We start from the raw sequence: 10,306 nt of genomic DNA on the forward strand, positions 1-10,306 counted from the left end.
GACCGGACACCGACGTGGCTCCTGTGGATGAGCTACCGTACAGGGGAGACGACGCTCCTATCGCAAGCAGGCTAGATGGGCTACTCTGGCTGGGCTGGCCGGTGCCTAGGTGGGCTGCTGGCTGCGGGAGGCCCAGGTGGATGCCTTGGGAGGCTTCTCCCTTTTTCTTTAGATCTGTGAATTTAAATACCGATGTAGAAAAGGAAAAGTCCAGGGAGGTAGGAGAGGTATCTGGCAGAAATAAATATAGCCTCAAGCTCCTGTAATTATGGGCCATTTGAATAAATTGCTTTGGGGATTTTTAAAGGAAGAAAATTAAATCAAGTTTGAATTAAATTCAAACTTGAGTCAATTTTTAACCTAACCAAAACATATTCAAATGAGTTCAAAATTGGCAGAGAGGATGTAGGCATGGTGCCAGATTTATAGGGAGAAGAAGAACATTAATGGAGTAGTGCAATATGGCACTTGCAAGAAAAGAAAAGAAAGGGAAGGATAAGGGGTGATGGTTCAAAGGTTTGAGAGGGTGACAAGGGGTAATGCACATGATGTTCATGGCAACAACATGAATGACCAAATGCAACATGAGATGGCATAGAGAAATATGACAAGTAATGAAAAGGCAAAGCAAAGGGAAACAAAGCAAACCCAAAATGAAACCCTCAAAGAGGAAAACCACATGGTATTGAACACGACAAGGCTGGATACATTGCCAAATTTGGAAGTTTTACATCTGGGGTGTTACATAATGTAATGCGGGAGATAAGGGTTGTGATGGGTACTTGGTATGTTGACTTTTGCGTAGACTCCCCGACAACGGCGCCAGAAATGGCTCGTTTTCGGGAGTCAAATCTTGACTTGACTTGCGCGAACCTCCCCAGCAACGGTGCCAGAAATTCTTCTTGCTACCTCTTGAGCATTGCGTTGGATTTCCTTGAAGAGAAAAGGATGATGCAGCAAAGTAGCATAAGTATTTCCCTCAGTTTTTGAGAACCAAGATATAAATCCAGTAGGAGGATGCACGCAAGTCCCTCGTACCTGCACAAAACAAATAACTCCTCACAACCAACGCGATAAGGGGTTGCCAATCCCTTCATGGTCACTTACGAGAGTGAGATCTGATAGATATGATAAGATAATGTTTTTGGTATTTTTATGATAAAGATGCAAAGTAAAATAAAAATAAAGTAAAAAGCAAAGGAAATAACTAAGTATTGGAAGATTAATATGATGAAGATAGACCCGGGGGCCATAGGTTTCACTAGTGGATTCTCTCAAGAGCATAAGTATTTTACTGTGGGTGAATGAATTATTGTTGAGCAATTGACAGAATTGAGCATAGTTATGAGAATATCTAGGTATGATCATGTATATAGGCATCAAGTCCGAGACAAGTAGACCGACTCCTGCCTGCATCTACTACTATTACTCCACTCATCGACCGCTATCCTGCATGCATCCAGAGTATTAAGTTCATGAAAATAGAGTAATGCCTTAAGCAAGATGACATGATGTACAGGGATAAATTCATGCAATATGAAAAAAAATCATCTTGTTATCCTCGATGGCAACAATAAAATACATGCCTTGCTGCCCCTACTGTCACTGGGAAAGGACACCGCAAGATTGAACCCAAAGCTAAGCACTTCTCCCATTGCAAGAAAGATCAATCTAGTAGGCCAAACCAAACTGATAATTCGAAGAGACTTGCAAAGATAACCAATCATACATAAAAGAATTCGGAGAAGATTCAAATATTGTTCATAGATAATCTTGATCATAAACCCACAATTCATCGATCTCAACAAACACACCGCAAAAAGAAGATTACATCGAATAGATGTCCACAAGAGAGGCGGAGAACATTGTATTGAGATCCAAAAAGAGAGAAGAAGCCATCTAGCTAATAACTATGGACCCGAAGGTCTGAGGTAAACTATTCACACTTCATCGGAAAGGCTATGGTGTTGTTGTAGAAGCCCTCCGTGATGGATGCCCCCTCCGGCGGAGCTCCGGAACAGGCCCCAAGATGGGATCTCGTGGATACAGAAGGTTGCGGTGGTGGAATTAGGTTTTTGGCTCCGTATCCGATCGTTTGGGGGTACGTAGGTATATATAGGAGGAAGGAGTACGTCGGTGGAGCAATAGGGGGCCCACGAGGGTGGAGGGCACGGCTAGGGGAGGGGGGGGGGTAGGCGCGCCCTCCTACCTTGTGGCCTCCTTGTTGGTTGCTTGACATAAGGTCCAAGTCTCCTGGGTCTTGTTCATTCCAAAAATCACGTTCCTGAAGGTTTCATTCCATTTGGATTCCGTTTGATATTCCTTTTTTCAAAACCCTAAAATAGGCAAAAAAACAGCAATTCTGGCCTGGGCCTCCGGTTAATAGGTTAGTCCCAAAAACAATATAAAAGTGGATAATAAAGCCCAATAATATCCAAAACAGTAGATAATATAGCATGGAGCAATCAAAAATTGTAGATACGTTGGAGACGTATCACCGGCCTGAGCCAGTGCCCAGTCGGGCCAGCGCCCGTGCGCCCGCCCGCTATGGCCAGGGCCACTGACCACTGGGCCAGTGCCCCTGGCCCTATGAAACACGGGGTCCACCCCAGAACACTTTTTAAAGGAATTAAAAAATAAATAGTTAATTAATTTATTTATTAACTTAATTAAGTATGATAAATTAACCTAATTACCTACTATTGCTTAGCTAAACAGTCAATGACATGTGGGCCCCGCTGACCCTGTTGACCAGTCAATATTGACTGGTCAACTGCTGACTGTACATGCTGACTCAGCCCCCTGGACCCCACCTAGTCGTTAGATTAACTAAAACTGTTAATTAGCATTGTGCCTATGACATGTGGGTCCCAGAACCCAGTTGACCAGTCAACTGTTGATTGGTCAACTGCTGGCTGCCCCCCGGCCCTACTGTTAGCCGTTGGTACAAACTACCGGGTACATTTATGTGTACCCGTAGCACTTTAGTATAAATGTATTTTCAAATTAAATAAAATCCAGAAATTTAGAAAATCATTTATAACTTTGAAAATTAATATGAAATAATCCATAACTCGGATAAAAATACTTTGTACATGGAAGTTGCTCAGAACGACGAGAAAAATCTGAATATGCAGCCCGTTCGTCCGCCACACATCCCTAGCATAGCGAACACGCAACTTTCCCCCTCTGGTTCATCTGTCCGAAAACGCGAAACACCGGGGATACTTTCCCGGATGTTTCCCCCTTCGCCGGTATCACCTACTGCCGCATTAGGGCACACCTAACACAGCTCATTGTCATGTCATGCATCGTCATGCTTATGTATGCATTATATTTATTGCTTCTTTCCCCTCTTCTCACGTTAGACAGCGAGACCGACACCGCTGCTACCCAGTACGACTATGGTGTTGACGACCCCTCCTTGCCAGAGCAACCAGGCAAGCCCCCCCTTGATCGACCAGATATCGTCCACTCAGTTCTCTCTTATTCTTGCATTAGGTTTGCTATTGTTGTTGATTCATAGCTCCTATTCTGTTGCATAGCCTGTCATTGTTGCTACAATTGTTGATACCTTTACCTGTTATCCTAATGCTTAGTATAGGTTGCTAGTATTCAATCAGTGGCCCTACATTCTTGTCCATCTGCTATGCTATATTATCGGGCCGTGGTCACTTCGGGAGGTGATCACGGGTATATACATACTACACTATTATACATGATACATGGTGGTGACTAAATTCGGGTCGGCTCGTAGCGTACCCGCAAGTGATTCCGATGTGGGGGATGAAGGGGCAGGTGGTTCCATCCAGGTAGTGGTGGGCCTGGGTTCCCGACGGCCCTGACTATTACTTTGTGGCGGAGCGACAAGGCAGGTTGAGACCACCTAGGAGAGAGGTGGGCCTAGCCCTGGTCGGCGTCTGTGGTTACTTCGAAATAACACGCCTAACGAGATCTTGGTATGTGATCTGAGTCTAGCCACTGGCCTATACGCACTAACCAACTACGTGGGAACAGTTATGGGCACTCAACGTCGTGCTATCAGCCAAAGCCTTCTTGATGTCAGCGACTGAGCAGCGCGCGCCGGATTGGACCATAAGCCTGCGCTTGTATTAAGGGGGCTAGGTCTGCTTCCGGCCGCGTACGCAACATGCAGGTGTGCAATGGGTGATGGGCCCAGACCCATGCGCGCATAGGATTTAGACCGGCGTGCTGACCTCTCAGGTGTGCCTAGGTAGGGCTGCGACGTGTTGATCTTCCGGGGCCGGGCATGACCCAGTAAAGTGTGTCCGTTCAGAGGGATCGAGCGTGTTGGGAAATGTGGTGCACCCCTGCAGGGAAGTTTATCTATTCGAATAGCTGTGTCCCTCGCTAAAAGGACGACCGGGAGTTGTACCTTGACCTTATGACAACTAGAATCGGATACTTAATAAAACATACCCTTTCAAGTGCCAGATACAACCCGGTGATCACTCTCTCACAGGGCGACGAGGAGAGGATCGCCGGGTAGGATTATGCTATGCGATGATACTTGGTTAACTTACCATCTACTCTCTTCTACTACTTCAAGACGGAGGCTGCCAGAAGCGTAGTCTTCGATAGGACTAGCTTTCCCCCTCTTATTCTAGCATTCTGTAGTTCAATCCAGAGATACTACCTATTTCATTGATACCAATGCATATGTAGTGTACATCCTTGCTTGCGACTACTTTAGATGAGTACTCACGGTTGCTTTGCTCCCCTTTTCCCCCTTTCTATACCTGGTTGTAGCGACCAGATGTTGGAGCCCAAGAGCCAGCCACCACCGATGATGACTCCTACTACACCGGAGGTGCCCACTACTACGTGCAGGCCGCCGAAGACGACCAGGAGTAGTTTAGGAGGATTCCAGGCAGGAGGTCTGCGCCTCTTTCGATCTGCATCCCAGTTTGTGCTAGCCATCTTATGGCAACTTGTTTAACCTATGTCTGTATTAAGATATAGTTGCTCCCGCTGACTTGTCTATGATCGAGCACTTGTATTCGAGCCCTCGAGGCCCCTGGCTTGTATTATGATGCTTGTATGACTTATTTTATTTTTTAGAGTTGTGTTGTGATATCTTTCATAAGTCCCTGATCTTGATCGTACACGTTTGCGTATGTGATTAGTGTATGATTGAATCGGGGGCGTCACATCTACGCGGCATGCAGATGGATCCGGAACTGCCCGGGCGCACTGGAGGCAAAGTTATCGGCATGTGAGGAGGGCCTGAAGCTGGCGTTATACTGGACTCCCTTGTCTATCCAGGTGGAGACAGACTGTGCAAAGATCTTGAAGCTCCTTGAATTAGGTTCAAAGGGAAGATCAAGGAATATGTCTCATGTGGCCGGCGTCTTGGAGATGTTGCAAGAAAAATCAATGCAAGTCATAAAAATAGGCAGATCACATAATAAGGCTGCACATACTATGGCACTGATGGGTCGTGGTCAACAGCCTTATAGCGTACGGCTTGTTGGTTAGCAAATTCCCCCCAGGAGATTAGCATTGCCATTTCAAATCAATGTACCCCGAGGAGATTAGCATTGTCATTTCAAATGAATGTACTCCCATTTCAAATAAAAAGAAGAGTACTAGCAACAGACTTTCCCCAGTTATAATTTGAGAATTTAGATGCTCACTTGGGGATGTGTTCAAAAAATAAATAAATAAATAGGATACTCACTTGAGGCGTTTGCCGAGCTTCCTCAAGAAAGGCGAAAGGTGGCATGACCGCGGAGGACACGAAAAGTAGTGAAATTCTATAGTGATTTTTCAGAAGTAGTAATTATATTAGAGGAATATATTAAGCATGTGGCCTGCGGTCGTACATATAATATGCAAAACATTCACGACCATCTGTCCCGTCGTGCTCAAAAGTTCCCGGAGAAGATAACCAATTCAACAGTAGCATGCACCCGCCTTTATAGTTTAACCAACCCACGCGTATTAGTATTGGTATTAGTACAAGAAATAATTTATTTATGCCTCGTGTACACACTACTGACCGACACTGCTAGCACTCCTACTGACCGACACTGCTAGTACAACAAATAATTTATTTATGCCTCGTGTACACACTACTGACCATCAACAAATATTCTACGTACTTGGCTCCTGTGAAGTACTCCTACAATTGTATTTCTCGTGAAAAGGAGAGGTTTAGCTTAACTTTAAAGTTTAATTTGCTTATTACTCGATCGCTTCTCTATCTACATTTTCCATTTTTCCATCACGCTCTCTTCCACCTATGATGCACATCACCATCCAAATATAAATGGGGAGTTTGATAACAGATGAATTACAATCCAAACTTGATGGAAAAAAAATTATGCCCCATGGTCATTGCCGCTGGTATGGCATACGCGACCTAAATCGAAGACATTTTAACATTTTTAACCAAACAGATACTCTCTCCGTTTTAAAATAGATGGCCTAATTTTATACTAATTTTGTATTAAAGTTAGTATAAAGTTGAGTCATCTTTTTTAGAACTGAGGGAGTAGGTCCTAAATACAGCACAACACATTCATATACTTCAGAATCAGCTTGCCTCGTCAGTTTTGGGATAGTAGCAACCTGTCTTTGCCTGCTCTCTTGTTCCTCTCATCTTCTGTGCAGGGATTTACATGTTCGTACGGATGTACTGGACTCTTTTTGCAGGAAGAATATATTGGTGTTATGGTACAAATGCCTGGTGGTGACGATGAACACCCCAGTCAGTTTTGTGCTTCTGAACCAATGTAGATCATGCATCCATTACACACACAAAAATCTATTCCGTTTGTGATCTTTCCCACAAGCGTCAGCGGGACTGCCTGCTCCCTCCTCTCGCTCCAGCCGCTCAAACAAGCACCAGCGGGACTACCTGCTCCCTTCTCCCGCGGCCGCCTATGCTGCCGCGCAGGCCTCACCGCCCTACCGTATTCCCATCGCTGGTCTAGCCATCCCTCTACTCATCCACACCTGTTGTTATTCTTCGGGGACGACAGACGGACCAGTAAACCCTCGTACTCCTTCATCGGAATGGATTTTTGTGATCATACATCCAACTCGAATTTGCTAGCGGGTGAGCTAGATCAGGATGACGCCTTTCATGTTGCCTGCAACAGTGCAACTTGCAGGTTTTACCTCGACCTCTTCCTTCATCTTCGAATACAAGGCCACATTATATTGCAGTCCAGTAGTTCATATAATGATGTTCGATGTTATAGAAAGTAAACAAACAGTTCTCCGCCTCCCGTCGGTGCCGCCGTCGGTTCGTATCGTCTCCGGTGGCCTTAGGGGCATGGAGGCATGGTGGATCCCAGTCTTTGCTGGCGGGAGGGCTCCGTTTTTATATGTTTTGTTGAATCTTGTTAGGGTTTGTATCATGTTCAAGAAGGCGAGACGGCGGCGGCTCCCTGAAGATGGAATATTGTTCTCCCCTTCTAACCCTCATTTCGGTGGTGTGTCTAGCATTATCGGTGGGCGTGTGGAGGTGTGTCTCCAGCAGATCTGTCCTTGGTGGATTTGCTCGGATTTGGTCGTAGTTCGTCTACTTTCGTATGTCTTTAGGTCGGATCCTTCCAATCTACGCTAATCTTCATCCACGACAGTTGTTGTTCTGTTGCACTGGTCGTATGGGGTCTTAGCACGATGACTTCCCGACTGTCTACTACAATAAGTTTTGTCCGGCTTGGGCGACAATGACGGTGGTCCGCCTTCAGCTCGCTTCAACCGCTTGTAATCGTTGCTAGGTGGTCTATAGATGTGGATGTAATTTTTATTATTTTTGTTGTTTGTTGTACTGTTATGATTGAAACTGAATAGATCGGAAGTTTTCTCAAAAGAAAAGGAAAACCAAAGCGCGGTTCATCTTTATTACAGTCCAACACTTGATAACAATCAAAATGCTAACTGTTAAGATCAACATACACATTAGCCGTCCTTTTTTGTGAGCTTTCTTTAGTTTGTTATCCTGCCTAGTGGTGGTGTCAATCCATGGTTCCTCGCTTATGCCTTCTTCAAGTTTTATTCACTTTTGCTCTTTTTGCAAACTACCCAGTTGTCAAGTAAGCTGCAAAAGCTAAAAGATCACGTTAGCAGGAACATTCATATAACCTGGATGTTGTCTAAAGCAAGCTTCATTCTTGGGCCATCCTGGCTTTCCAGATAGTTCCATCCCACAATAACAGTCAGAACTAGCTCATGTTGGGCCGATGAAATGAGACAACCCAATCTAAAAAAGGTCACTAGTGCTACTAGAATACAACATTTATTTAGACCAAAAGCATAGTTCCACCTGCCATACTAACTACTAAGTTGTCCAGGGCACAACCAATCAACAGATGATCCATGGTTTCTCTTTTGCCTGTATCTTTTCTTGATGCCAGAAAAATCTGGAATTGGTTAGGCTATGGGCCTTGTAATTTTTTCATTGCTTGTACATATTTATTTTAATTATATAAAATTTCGATTGTTCTACGGTCTCTGGGTCAAAAAAATAATCCACGGTTTCTTTATGGATACACAAAATAACATTGATCATTCTCGGTCCAGCCTATCTAAAGGAGATTACCCTTGGTTAAGATGCTATTTTAAACCAAGGAAATATGATGATCTTGTATGCTATTAGTTTATGCTCCTTCATTTTTGTGCTCACTCAAGATATGTCTTATAAATTCAAATGGTGGTGCCGGTGATAGTAGTAGGATCATGAGTGATTTATTATGCATCAGTTAATAGGATGCTTATGCATTTAGTTAGTACTCCCTTTTAAAGAAATATAAGAGCGTTTAGACAACTATTTTAGTGGTCTAAACACTTTATATTTGTTTACGGAGGGAGTACTAATTAGTGACACTGATGCAATGGAGTGAGAAGGTTACAGTGGATATCACCAAGACAACTCCACGACAATCAACACGTGGAACCTAATGGCGGGGACAAGTCCCGTCACAACTATCGCTCTGTCACCATGACCGTCAAATCAAAAAAATTCTGCACATACAACATTACCTTTTGACATCTCTCCATTTTTTGATCTATATTCGTGTACTCAATGTTGTATTAGAGTATGGAGATTTTATATACATGAACTTAGCCATAAACAACTATTGAATAAATATAACATGGTGAAGTGCGTCGGGGGGGGGGGGCGGTGCCCCCCTATCCACCCCCATAATAGTGTTCAAGTTATGTTATAAAAATAAACTTAGTGAGTAGTTTTGGGTCAAACCAAAAATTTAGAAATTTCACTAGTAAAGCAACTAGTCTTATTATACCGGAGGGGATAATTTACTAATACCCACAACAAATTTATTATGAAAGACGGACTAATGGAATTTCTTTTTTGACAGCAATGTATTCTTTGGGTAGTTCAACTGTACATGTCATTAATCGGATTTGAGTCATCGGTTCCGTGTGGTGCATGGACTAATTGAGGGAGTACTAATTACTGACACTAATGCAATGCACTGCGAAGGTTACAGTGGACATCACCAAGACCTTCGTCTCGCTGATGGTAGACAACTCCACAACAATCAACACTTGGAAGCTAACGACGGGGGAAAGTCTCGTCGCAACTATTGTTTTGTCACCCTGACCATCAAAGTAGCCCTTTTCTGCACCTACAACATTACCTTCAACATGTCTCCATTTTCTTACTGGGACTCCATTTACAAATTTCACCCTAAAATTAGCATGACCATCTTGGCAACCCTGGATTCACCCGCGACCATCTGCCAAACAAAACCATCACAACCTTCATTGTCACTGTCTACAACCTCAGGATCATCTTCATCTTTAGTGCTAGCATAATCTTCGTCGTGTATGACGGTAGTTCCCAGATTAAGTGGAATCCCAGTTTTGACTTGCATTATGGCCCCAAACTCTCAATAGTTTAGGTATATTTAGATGCCTCGGTACAAATGTTATCACACATTTGTTTGCATACTTACCTATCCTATACAGATTTAGACTCTCGGTGTGGTTATGTTCTCTGCAAAGCTCGGCACCTTCGCCGCAGCCAACACATGAAATGAAGCAGACTGTGGCTCTGCTCCTCGCTATTGAAAAGACGGTGATATACAAATATAGAATACTCGGGTTCTGGGACACCTTGTTTGACAATGATGGTTTTCATCTCTTCTACCAAAGCTACATCCGACGGACGATAGATTTCATTTGTGGGAGCGGAAAATCTTTATATGAGGTAATGGAGAATTTATTATCAGTTTGGATCTATATTCGTGTACTCAATGTTGTATTAGAGTACAGAGATTTTATATACATGAACTTAGCCATAAAC

Source organism: Triticum dicoccoides, chromosome 3A (assembly GCF_002162155.2).
Source record: "Triticum dicoccoides isolate Atlit2015 ecotype Zavitan chromosome 3A, WEW_v2.0, whole genome shotgun sequence".
NCBI lineage: Eukaryota > Viridiplantae > Streptophyta > Magnoliopsida > Poales > Poaceae > Triticum > Triticum dicoccoides.